The sequence below is a fragment of the Mobula hypostoma genome, chromosome 2, assembly GCF_963921235.1.
Source record: "Mobula hypostoma chromosome 2, sMobHyp1.1, whole genome shotgun sequence".
In the NCBI taxonomy this organism is placed as follows: Eukaryota; Metazoa; Chordata; class Chondrichthyes; order Myliobatiformes; family Myliobatidae; genus Mobula; species Mobula hypostoma.
In genome coordinates, this window is record NC_086098.1 from 7,290,061 (window position 1) to 7,303,809 (window position 13,749).

The following is a 13,749-nucleotide window of genomic DNA, read 5'->3' on the forward strand; positions in this document are numbered from 1 at the left end:
GGAACTCAATGTAGGACAGCCTTAGGGACTCCAGCTCCAGATTTTCCCCTTGGGGTTTATTCCTGAAGCCTTCCCCATGAGTGGGTATAGTCACAATGCAGTGGAGGTTTGAGATCAGAATTTTCCTTCTCCTAGAAGAGCTTCTCCCATGGCCAATGAACCCCATCCTGCCCGAAGCAATCGTTTTTAAGGTGCCAGTAACCCATGTTTAGCCCTCCTCCTGTCAGTAGAAATGATTCCACTGAATTTAGTAGCTAAGCCACATGCGAAGGCCAGGAGCTGGACTTGGTTGTCAGAGGCTACACCATTGGGAGTATTTAATAGGTAGTGGGAAATTTTCCCCATTACCACCCCCACACTATAACAACCTGAAGGAACCAGTCTGCTATTAACCTTAATTGGATTACAGGTGGTTTGAAGCTATTAGCCTCCCACAGCATGAACAACATAAGACTGAAAACTAAGAATGAATCATATAAAGAGATAATAACACAGGTAGCCAAAAGTAGTTCAAAGAGAGGAGTATTTACCAAATATTAAAGAGGTATGGGGTGGGGGAGAGACAGGAAGAATAAGCTTCTGCCAATAGTTAGAGCATGTCCCCAGTAAATTGCAGTGGATAATGAAACGAAGAGCAATTTAATGTTGCTAAAGTTCTTTTCACTGTCAAGACACGGGTCTCACGCCATCAGTGACCTTACCCCCACAAAGAGGAAGGCAGCTATTGCAAATTGACATTGGGACAGCGATCTCCTCCTGCGGCTTGCTAAACAAACGGAGCTGACACAGCCTCGGTGACATTGTAATGCAAAATAGCAGAGCATTGTTGATGTAGAGAACGCACTCCGTATCAGATTCCCTGGCCTTTCAATTACATTGCTTCACAACACCCATGAAGTGATATTTGCAGATGTTTTAAAAGCGAAAGACGAGCTGTATTTCTCATGTGTATATCGAAACATTTCGTGAAATCTGTTCTTTTGCATCATTAACCAACGCAGTCCCAAATGTGCTGTCGGCAGCCTGCACGAAGGGTCTCAGAGCAAAACGATGACTGTTAAGTTACTTATTTTTTATTTATTTTATTTATTTAGAAATATAGCTAGGAGCAGGTCCTTCTGGCCCACCGAGCTACACTGCCCGGCGGCCAACCAAATTAACATTAGCCTAATCGTAGGACAATTTACCATGACCAATTAACCTGCTAACCTGTGTGTCTTTGGAATGTGGTGGAAACCAGAGCATTCAGAGGAAACCCACACACATAAGAGAAGAACGTACAAACTCCTAACAGGCAGCGACAGAATTGAAATAGCATCGTGCCAACCACCATACTACCATGACATCTTCCTTTCCTATTCCACCCCATAGATGCTTCCTGACCTGCTGAGTTCCTCTAGCATTTCGTATATATTACTCTTGATTTCCAGTATCTGCAGAATCCCTTGAGCCTGCAGTTGTCCCCATGAATTCTAGTGCCTACACGGCATGCTCACAACTCATAAATCCTCTCCCATATGTTTTTGGAATGTGGAAGGAAACCGGAACACCCAGAGGAAGCAATTGTGGTCACAGGGCGAACTTACAAGCTCGGAACAGGCACAGGCAGGAATTGAATCCTGATCTTACAGCTGGCACTGTAAAGAGTTATACTAGCCACGACATTACCTGTCATTTCAAAAATATGACATTATTAATATTACCAAATATAAAATACAGGACATTCAGGTATCGCTGACCTCAATACAAGCCATGTCATTCCATTCATCAGTTAGAGATACAGTGTAGAACAGGCTTCTCCAATCCAACGAGTCACAATGCCCAGCAGCACACCTATTTAACACTAGCCTAAGGCTTTGTGTTGGGCACGGGACCAAGTGGTTAAGGTGTTCGTCTAGTGATTTGAAGGTCGCTAGTTCGAGCCTCAGCTGTGGCAGTGTGTTTGTGCCCTTGAGCAAGGCACTTCACCACACATTGCTCTAGTGTCTGTACGAGTGGCGCCCCACACAGACTTCCAATCTGCGCCTTGTAAGGCATGAAAATGCCCGACGCAGGCCTCTCATGGTCTGAGTTGACGTTCCCTCCCCGGCCGCCCCCCTGCCCCAAGTACAGGACAATTTACAATGACCAATTAATCTACTATCTGGTACGTCTATGATCTGTGGGAGTAAACCCATGCCACTACAGGGAGAAGGTACGGAGCTGGAACTGAATTCTGATCATCCTGAGCTCCAATAGTGTCACACCAACCACGATGCTACCACGGTGCCAATGTGTCAGTACTTTTCTTTCACATTCATTCCATGAGTGATATGGTCTGGGAGTTTTACAAAGATTCTTAAACTGTACTGTTTTCCTCGTAGGACAGGAGTTCCCAACTTTACTATTAACAGGGGTCTGTGGACCCCAGGCCAGGAAACCCTGAAGGAGAGCTTTGCGTGAGCCACCCAAACTTCAGTATGGTCCTGGTCATTGGATCATGCTAGATTTCACTTTCAGTACTCGAACACACCGGAGTCCAAAGTACCTCTTTCTCTGAGTTGGGAGTTTTCATCGGCCGTTGGTATTTGAGCTGAAACTGGTGTCCGGTGCTCATCAGACTGCTGGCTGACAGTGGATCCGAGCAGACGGAGAGATTCTCAGCTCTCTAATACTCTCCTCGCTCCTGATGGGCTCTGTAAAGGGCTGGATATGCAGTGAAAAGGATAGAAGAGGAGATAATCTTATTTAAGCAACAGCATTGTATTCTCTGACTGCTGGTAAGTTTTACCCCTCTCTTCACTCTTCTTCCATTCCACACTCTGGCTCCCCTCTTCCCTCTTCACCTGCCTATCACCTCCTCCCTATGTCCCTCCTCCGCCCTTTCTGCTTTGGTGCACCCTCCCCTCTGATCACCCCTTTTTCTTCAGTCCTTTACCTTTTCCACCCATCACTTCCCAGCTTCTCTCCTCATCTCCCCCTCCTCCACCCACCTGGCTTCACCTATATTTCGGGCTTTTCCTCCTTCCCCTCCCCCCACTTCCTTATTCTGGTTTTTTTCCCTGTTCCTTTCCAGTCCTGATGAAGGGTCTCGGCACAGGTCTCCAACTGTTTGTTTATTTCCATAGATGCTACCCGACCTGCTGAGTTCCTCCAGCGTTTTGTGTGTGCTGCTCTGGATTTCCAGCATCTGCAGAATCATTTTGTGCTCATAATCTTATTTAAGTCTAGATTTGATCCAGAAACAATCTGTTTTCCAAACATTGATTGAGTTCGAATTCTTGAAGTTCCTTAAGGTTGTCATAGCCAGGGAAGTGGGGGAGGGTGGTGGATGGTAATGGGGACGAGCTCCTACTACCTGTTAAATGCTCCCAGTGGCGTGCATCTCAGATAGCCTCTGACAACCAAGTCCAGCTCTTGCCCTTCGCGTGTGTCTTAACTACTAAGCAATAGACAATAGGTGCAGGAGTAGCCCTTCAAGCCAGCACCGCCATTCACCGTGATCATGGCCGATCATCCACAATCACTATCCAATTCCTGCCTTATCCCCATAACCTTTGATTCCTGGTGGAACTGTTTCTCCTGACAGGAGAAGGGGTGAAGGTGGGCTTCTGGCACCTGAAAACTAGTCACTTCGGGCAGATGGGCTTGTCAGCCGTGGTTAGCAGCTCATCTCGGAGAAGAAAAACTCTGATCTCAAACCACCGCAGCCTTCCAGCTATACCCACTCATGGGGAAGGCTTTGGGGGTAATTCCAGAGGGAAAAATTTGGAGCTGGAGTCCTTAAGGTAGTACTACATTGAGTTCAATGCTGTCTGGCAAGTTGGGCACTGCTGCTGGTGTTAAAGTGTTTCAGTCTCTGCTTTTCTTTGGATTGATCAGATGTGTAGAGAGGAGCAGCTCGCTACATGGACAACAGCTTGTGCTTCATGTTATAGTGCCCTAGCTTTACAGATCTGGACAGTTAGGACACAACATCCATGGTTGACACTGGCCAGTGGAGAACTCAACAACTTTATTCCTGATGTCTGTGCAAAACAGTCAAATCCAAACCTCTGTTTGGAGAGCATGTCCTCTGTGAGTATCACCTGGGGTGGTGGTGGAAACAGATACAACAGAGGATTTCAATTAGCTCCGGATAGGCACGGGAATGTGCAGAGAATGAAGGGATACGGACCATGTGCAAGGGGTTATGTGTTATTACCTTAACTAGTACAGCACATATCCCTTGGGCTGAAGGACCTTCCTTGCACTGTATGTTCTATGCTCTACATGTGAGGATATAGTGTGATTTGTCAATGCAAAGGGCATCAAAGGATATAGAGAGAATTATAGTCATGCTTTAGAATCAGAATCAGGTTTAATATCACCCACATCTGCTGTGAAATAAGTTGTTTTGCGGTAGTGGTACATTGCAATACATATTAATAAAAGCTGTAAATTACAGTAAAATACACACACACACACACACACACACACACACACACACACACACACACACACACACAGTGATTGATAAGTTCGTGGCCTAAGGTAGAAGGAGATGAGTTATTAACTTCAAACTTTCTGCATTATCACTCAAAGAGTTGAACTTGGCGTGCATGTAATGAGAGCTGTGTAACTCATCTCCTTCTACCTTAGGCCACAAACTTATCAATCACCCCTGCTGTGGACCACTTTTGGAGGTCCGAGACACCGACTTCTACAAAGAAGAGATCCGTATGCTCCACGACCGCTGGACTAAGTGTGTAAATGCAGGAAAAATAAATGTGCCAGGTTTTCTAAAATTGACTCTTTCTATCTTAAGCCACGAACTTGTCAATCACCCCTCATGTGTGTGTGTGTATGTGTGTGTGTGTTTGTGAGTGTGTGTGTGTGTGTGTGTGTTTGTGTGTTTGTGAGTGTGTGTGTGTGTGTGTGTGTGTGTGTGTGTTTGTGTGTTTGTGAGTGTGTTTGTGAGTGTGTAGGCTGTCTTTAAAGAGTGAACCCTCACAAGGCAGAAGGTCCCGATGGAGTACCTGGTGAGGCGCTGAAAACTTGTGCCAACCAACTGGCAGGAGTGTTCAAGGACATTTTCAACCTCTCACTGCCACTGGTGGAAGTTCCCACTTGCTTCAATAAGGCAACAATCATACCAGTGCCTATAAGGAATAATGTGAGCTGCATTAATGACTATCACCCAGTAGCACTCACATCTACAGTGATGAAATGCTTTGAGAGGTTGGTCATGACTAGACTGAACTCCTGCCTCAGCAAAGACCTGGACCCATTGCAGTTTGCCTATCGCCACAATAGGTCAATGGCAGACTCAATCTCAATGGCTCTTCACACGGCTTTAGACCACCTGGACAACACAAACACCTACGTCAGGATGCTGCTCATCGACTATAGCTCAGCATTTAACATCATCATTCCCACAATCCTGATTGAGAAGTGGCTGAACTTGGGCCTCTGTACCTCCCTCTGCAATTGGATCCTTGATTTCCTAACCAGAAGACCGCAATCGTGCAGATTGGTGATAACATCTTATCCTCGCTGACGCTGGACACTGGTGCACCTCAGGGGTGTGTGCTTAGCCCCCTGCTCTACTCTCTATATACCCATGACTGTGTGGCTATGTATAGCTCAAATACCATCTATAAATTTGCTGACGATACAACCAATGTTAGTAGCATCTCAGGTGGTGACGAGAGGGTGTACAGGAGTGAGATATGCCAACTAGTGGAGTGGTGTCGCAGCAACAACCTGGCACTCAACGTCAGTAAGATGAAAGAGCTGATTGTGGAATTCAGGAAGGGTAAGACGAAGGAACACATACCAATGGTCATAGAGGGATCAGAAGTGGAGAGAGTGAGCAGTTTCAAGTTCCTGGGTGTCAAGATTTCTTAGGACCTAACCTGGTCCAAACAGATCAATGCAGCTATAAAGAAGGCAAGACTGGACTTCATTAGGAATTTGAAGAGATTTGGTACGTTAACAAAAACATTCAAAAACTTTTATAGATGTATTGTGGAGAACATTCTGACAGACTGCATTACTGTCTGGTATGGGGGCGGGGGAGCGGTGAGCATAACTGCACAGGACCGAAAGAAGCTGCAGAGGGACATAAATTTAGTTGGCTCCATCTTGGGTACAAGCCTTCAAAGTACCCAGGGCATCTTCAAGGAGAGTCTATTATTAAGGAACCCAGCACCCAGGACATGCCCTTTTCTTATTGTTACCATCAAGTAGGGGTACAGAAGTCTGAAGGCACACACTGAGTGATTCAGGAACAGCTGCTTCCCCCTGCCATCCAATTCCTTAATGGACATTGAACCCTTGGACACTACCATACTTTTTAAAATATATATTATTTCTGTTTTTGCACATTTTTAAAACCTATTCAATACATGTATACCGTGATTTCTTTCTTTCTTTCTTCTTCTGTATTATGTACTGCATTGAACTGCTGCTGCTAAGTTAACAAATTTCACGACACATGCCGGCGATGGTAAACCTGATTCTGATTCTAATCATTTGTTTTCCAAAGAGTTCAGTTCATCCCATGTTATCAGTAAAGACCACATTAAATCTTTCAGGAGACAATTGGATCTGTTCCCAGAAAAGGAAGGGATTCAGATCAGTGGCATTGATCTATGAATAGCGAGTCATTAATTTGAAGTTAATAGCATTTTGCTCTTGGTTCTCCTCTCCGAGAATTGGAGTCTGTTTCAGAGTGTATTGTGGTGCTGAGTTATATTACTGACTGCACATTATTAACACCAAATGATAATAAATCTACAGCTTCTTCCTGACAAGAAAGTTCCGACATAACTACATGTATTTTGTAAGGGCATGTCATTTGCAAAATCCCATTGCACCCGAAGCCAAATGTATTGTGCAGTGTAGAACAGGTATAATGGCCCCATACAGCACGTAGACAAACTATAGTAGTTGTGGATCATGAGTTGTGGAGATGGGACTGAGTTCGGGAGATCAGTCAAGGTTACCTGGAGGTGTCACAGGACTGCGTTAGGTTGTTGTGGTTAGCTGCTTTGAGAGGGATTGGGTTTGTGATGTGCTTAAAGTTCAAAGTTAAAAGTAAATTTATTATCTTTGTCACCATTTACAAACTTGAGATTTGTTTTCCTATGGGTATTCTCAATAAATCCAAGAATCATAATAGAATCAATATGTGGGTCATTGAGGTGGGGAGGTAGTATCCCAGAATCACTCAGGTACTGTGGTGAGGGACCTAAAGGGGCAGATACTTGCAGATACTTCCGTGCTCAACTTCATACCCTCAAATTTAGGCAGGATCCTCTTCAATTTCACCGAAATTTGAGGTGAAAGTCTGCTTATATCTGAATAACCCATATGAACTCCATACACTCAGTGGCCACCTTATTAGGTACCTCAACCAAGACCTCAACGGTGGAACAGGCGGACGAAGTTACTTCGAACTCAACGGCTGTGAAGGCGGATGAAGGCTGCAACAAATCCATCAGCTCCAATCGTCGTGGTTTCCATGCCATTGGAATCAGTTGGTTGATTTGTGAAGTATCGTGTGCTTCTTGGAGTGCAACATCACGTACACGTTAAACAAATACACGCACAGGCATCTTCACTCTGCGGGCCACTTCTTCAGAACGAAGACCATCATCCTCGACCCGAGGGATAGCCACGACAATTAGGTACAACTGTACATATGGTCGTTAAGACCATAAGACATAGGAACAGAATTAGGCCATGCAGCCCTTTAAGTCTGCTTTGTCATTCCAACATGGCTGATTTATTTTCCCTCTCAACCACATTCTCCTCCCTTCTCACCGGAACCTTTGATGTCCTGGTTAATCAAGAACCTATCAATTTCAACTTTAAATATACTCAATGACTTGGCTTCCACAGCCGTCTATGGCAACGAGCTCCACAGATTCACCACCCTCTGGCTAAAGAAATTCTAAATGGATGCCCCTCTATCTTGAGCCTGTGCTCTCTGGTCCTAGGCTCACCCACTATAGGAGACACCCTCTCCACATCCACTCTGTCCAGGCCTTTCACTTTTTGATAGGTTTCAATGAGATCTCCCCTCATTCGCTCCAGAGTTTACAGGCCAAGAAACTCAAAAGTTCCTTGTACATTAATCTTTACATTCCCAGAATCATTCACATGTACCTCCTCTGGGCCCTCTCCAATGCCATCACATCTTTAATTAGATAAAGGGCCCAAAACTTTTGGCAATATTCGTAATACTGTCTGACCAGTGTCTTATAACGCCTTGGATTCCAGACCTAATCAGTTCCCCTCTACCACCACTCTGCTCCGTCTAGCGGAATTAGTCCTTACTCTTAATAATTTCTCCTTTGGCTCCTCCCACTTCCTCCAAACTAAAAGTGTAGCTATGGGCATCCGTATGGGTCCTAGCTATGCCTGCCCTTTTGTTGGCTTTGTGGAACAATCTATGTTCCGTGCCTATTCTGGTATCTGTCCCCCACTTTTCCTTCGCTACATCGACGACTGCATTGGCGCATGCAGAGCTCGTTGACTTTATTAACTTTGCCTCCAACTTTCACCCTGCCCTCAAGTTTACCTGGTCCATTTCCGACAACTCCCTCCCCTTTCTAGATCTTTCTGTCTCTGTCTCTGGAGACAGCTTATCCACTGATGTCTACTATAAGCCTACTGACTCTCACAGCTATCTGGACTATTCCTCTTCTCACCCTGTCTCTTGCAAAAACGCCATCCCCTTCTCGCAATTCCTCCGTCTCCGCCGCATCTGCTCTTAGGATGAAGTTTTTCATTCTAGGACGAGGGAGATGTCTTCCTTTTTTAAAGAAAGGGGCTTCCCTTCCTCCACTATCAACTCTGCTCTTAAACGCATCTCCCCCATTTCATGTACATCTGCTCTCACTCCATCCTCCCGCCACCCCACTAGGAATAGGGTTCCCCTGGTCCTCACCTACCACCCCACCAGCCTCCGGGTCCAACATATTATTCTCCGTAACTTCCGCCACCTCCAACGGGATCCCACCACTAAGCACATCTTTCCCTCCCCGCCTCTCTCTGCATTCCGCAGGGATCGCTCCCTACGCAACTCCCTTGTCCATTCGTCCCCCCCCATCCCTCCTCACTGATCTCTCTCCTGGCACTTATCCGTGTAAGTGGAACAAGTGCTACACATGCCCTTACACTTCCTCCCTTACCACCATTCAGGGCCCCAAACAGTCCTTCCAGGTGAGGCAACACTTCACCTGTGAGTCGGCTGGGGTGATATACTGCGCCCGGTGCTCCCGATGTGGCCCTTTATATATTGGCGAGACCCAACACAGACTGGGAGACCGCTTTGCTGAACACCTACGCTCTGTCCGCCAGAGAAAGCAGGATCTCCCAGTGGCCACACATTTTAATTCCACATCCCATTCCCATTCTGACATGTCTATCCACGACCTCCTCTACTGTAAAGATGAAGCCACACTCAGGTTGGAGGAACAACACCTTATATTCCGTCTGGGTAGCCTCCAACCTGATGGCATGAACATCGACTTCTCTAACTTCCGCTAATGCCCCACCTCCCCCTCGTACCCCATCTGTTACTTACTTTTATACACACATTCTTTCTCTCACTCTCCTTTTTCTCCCTCTGTCCCTCTGAATATACCCCTTGCCCATCCTCTGGGTCCCCCCCCTTGTCTTTCTTCCCGGACCTCCTGTCCCATGATCCTCTCGTATCCCTTTTGCCAATCACCTATCCAGCTCTTGGCTCTATCCCTCCCCCTCCTGTCTTCTCCTATCATTTTGGATCTCCCCCTCCCCCTCCAACTTTCAAATCCCTTACTCACTCTTCCTTCAGTTAGTCCTGACGAAGGGTCTCCGCCTGAAGCGTCGACTGTACCTCTTCCTAGAGATGCTGCCTGGCCTGCTGCGTTCACCAACAACTTTTATGTGTGTTTCTTATAACGCCTTAGCATTCCGTCTGTGCTCTTGAAATGAATGCTAACATCCCATTTGCCTTCACTGACACTTTATTCCCACTCTCTGCCTCTTGCCAGTCAGTCAATCTTCTATCCATGCTAGTATTTTCCCTGTAATTCAATGGGCTCTTATCTTATCAAAGGTCTTCTAAAAAAGCAATTATACAGTGTACATTGACTCTCTGTTTTTATCTTGTTTGTTATTTCCTCAAAATATTCCAACAGATTTGTCAGGCAAGATTTTCTCTTGAGTAAACCTTGAGTAGACTACGGCCTATTTTATCATGTGCCTCCAAGTCCTTCAAACCATATCCTTAACAATTGACGCCAACACCTTACCAACAACTGAAGTCAGACTAACTGGCCTATTATTTCCTTTCTTTTCTCTCTCTCCCTTCTTGAACAGCGGAGTGACATTTGCAATTTTCCAGTCCTCTAGAATCATGCCAATGTCAATTGATTCTTTAAAGATCATTACCAATGCCTCCACAATGTCTTCAGCCACCTCTTTTAGAAGCCTGGGGTGTAATCCATCTGGTCCCGGTGACTTATCTACCTTCAGACCTTTCAGTTTTCCAAGTACCTTCTCGATAGTAATGGCAACTTCACTCACTTCTGTCCCATAACAGTCTTAAACTGCCGGAATACTGCTAGTGTCTTCCACAGTGAAGACTGATGTAAAATACTTATTCATTTTGTCCACCATTTCCTTGTCCCCTATTACTACCAACCAGCATCACTTTCCAGTGATCCAATATCTATTCTCGACTCTCTTTTAGTCATAGTCATGGTCAGACTTTATTGTTCCTGGGGGAAATTGGTTTTCATTGCAGTTCCTAATCCTCCAACATCCCTTTATTTTCTGCTCTATTATATGCCCTCTTTTTGGATTTTATGTTGGCTTTGACTTATCTTTAGAATATTTCTTCTTCTTTGGGATGTATATATCCTGTGCCTTCCAAAAAGCTGTTCTGCTGTCATCTCTGCTAGTGTTCCCTTCCAGTCAAATTTGGCTAGCTGCTCTCTCACGCCTTTCTAATTCCCTTTACTCCACTGTAATATTGACACATCTGATTTCAGCTTCTTCTCAAATTTCAGGGTGAATTCCATCATATTATGACTCCTAAGGATTCATTTACCTTAAGCTCTCTAATCAATTCCAGTTCATTGCACAACACCCAATCCAGAATAGCTGATCCCCTCATGAAATAAGACATGAACTGATTTAAAACAAACATCTCGCAGGTATGCCAGAAATTCCCTCTCTTGTGATCCAGCACTAACTTGATTTTCACAGTTTCTGTGCATATTGAAATCCTCCATGACTATTGTAACTCTGCCATTTTGACTGCATTTTCTATCTCCCATTGTAATTTGTGGACACATTTTTATTACTGTTCCAGGGTCTGTATATACAGTATCTCCTATTAGGGATTTTTTTTAAACCCTTGCAGTTCCTTAGCTTTACCCACAAAGGTTCTTCTTTCTAAGGATATGATTTAATTTTTTTACCAACAGAGCCACACCATCCCCTCTGCCTACCTGCCTGTACTTGTGTATCCTTGGATGTTAAGCTCCCAGCTATTATTTTCTTTCAGCCACAATTCATTAATGCCCACACCATCATCCATGCCAACCTGTAACTGTGCTGCAATTTCACCTTCTTTCTCTGTATACTACGTGCATTCAAATATAACACCTTCAGTCCTGTATTCACCCGCTTCAATTTTGTCCCCCTTTAACATTGCAACTCATCATGTTGACTGCAATTTTGCACTGTCCCTCCAATTCCCATCTCCCTGCTCCAAGTGCCTCCAAGTACCTGAAGCCTTATCCTTAATAATGGACTTGAACAACTCCCCAACCACTGAAGTCAGGCTAACTGGCCTACAGTTTTCTTTCTTTTGCCTCCCTCCCTTCTTAAAGAGTGGAGTGACATTTGCAATTTTTCAGCCCTCCAGAACCGTTCTGGAATCTAGTGACTTATCTACCTTCAGACCTTTCTGCTTGCCAAGTTCCTTCTCCCGAGTAATAGCAACTGCATCCACTTCTGCCCTCTGATACTCTTGAACTTCATCTTTGGGATGTATCCATCCTGCAACTTCCAAATCGCCCCGAGAAACTCCAGCCTTTGCTGCTCTGCCATCATCCCTGCTAGTGTCTCCTTCCAATCAAGGCTGTCAGCTTCTCTCTCATGCCTTTATAATTTGCTTTACTCCACTGTGATACTGATCCATCTGACTTTAGCTCCTCCCTCTTAAACTGTGAAGTGAATTCTATCTTAGTATGGTCACTGACTCCTAAGGGTTCCTTTACTTTAAGCTTCCTCATCAAGTCTGGTTCATTACACAACAGCCAATCCAGAATTACCTTTCCTGAGCAGGCTCAACCACAAGCTACTCTAAAAAGCCATCTCACAGGCATTTGACAAATTCTTTATCTTGATATCCAGCACCAACTGGATTTTCCCAATCTATCTGCAAACTGAAATCCCCCATGACTATTGTAACATAGCCCTTTTGGCATGTGTATTCTATCTCCCATTGTAACTTGTAGATCACATCTTTAATACTGTTTGGGGATCTGTATATAACTCAAATCAGGGTTTTTCACCCTTGCAATTCCTTAACTCGACCCACATGAATTCTAAATCTTCTCATCCTACATCAACTCTTTCTAAGGATTTGATTCTATATTTTACCAATAGAGACAGCTGAATCCCCTCTGCCTACCTGTGTATCATTTTGATACAACGTTTATCCTTGGACTTTAGCCTCCCAGCTATGATCTTCTTTCAGCTGGAGCTCAGTGATGCCCACACATCATACCTTCCAACCCCCAAATGCGCTGTAAGATCATCTATTTAATGCAAATATCTAATCAGCCAATCATGTGGCAGCAACTCAATGCATAAAAGCATGTAGGCATGGTCACAAGGTTCAGTTATTGCCCAGAACAAACATCAGAATAGGGTAGAAATGTGATCTAAATGTCTTTGACTATGTAATGATTGTTGGTGCCAGACAGAGTGTTTTGAGTATCTCAGAAAATGCTGATCTCCTGGAATTTTCACCAGTCTGTACAATTTATAGAGAATGGTATAAAAAAAACAAAAATATTCAGCGAGCCACAGTGCTGTGGGCAAAAATATCTTGTTAATGAGAGAGTTCAAAGGAGAATGGCCAGACTGGCTCAAGCTGACAGGAAGGAGCTGCTCCTGAATCATTGAATGTATCCCTTCAGGCTTCGATACCTCCTTCCTTATGGTACCAGTGAGATTGGGTGTATGGGGTGTCAGGGAGGGGTACCACCTCTGGTGGGGGAACATGTCGCGTCCTTTTCAGGGCTGTTGGTCCACCTTTGGTCCCCACCTGGCACTCAGCTCTCACCTGTGGCTCCCCGTAGCTGTTTGCATGCGACAGCGGCCACACCCCGGGTAACGGCTTCGACAAGCCGGCTAAACCAGGAGAGGGTAGCCGACAGGTCTGAAACCCTCAGTGAGATAAGGAGTTGTCTATCCCAGCATGTGAAGACAGACTCCGGCGGATTGAGTGGACGAGACCAATGGAAGGTCCAACGGTCAAGAAGGCGGTCTCTGCAAGCGTCGTGGAACATGTAGAGCACGACAAGACACGGAAGACGTTCTGGTCATCCATTGCGCCTAGTCCCATCTCCAGCCAACTCGACTCTTGTCTTGCCACTGGATCCAGATGGGAATTGGGAAGAGAGAGTGAGGCTGACGCTGCGCAACTCTCCCTCACTTAAATTCAAATCACGCGCTAGTCTCAACACCATCATAATGGTGTCGAGGTCCTCATTG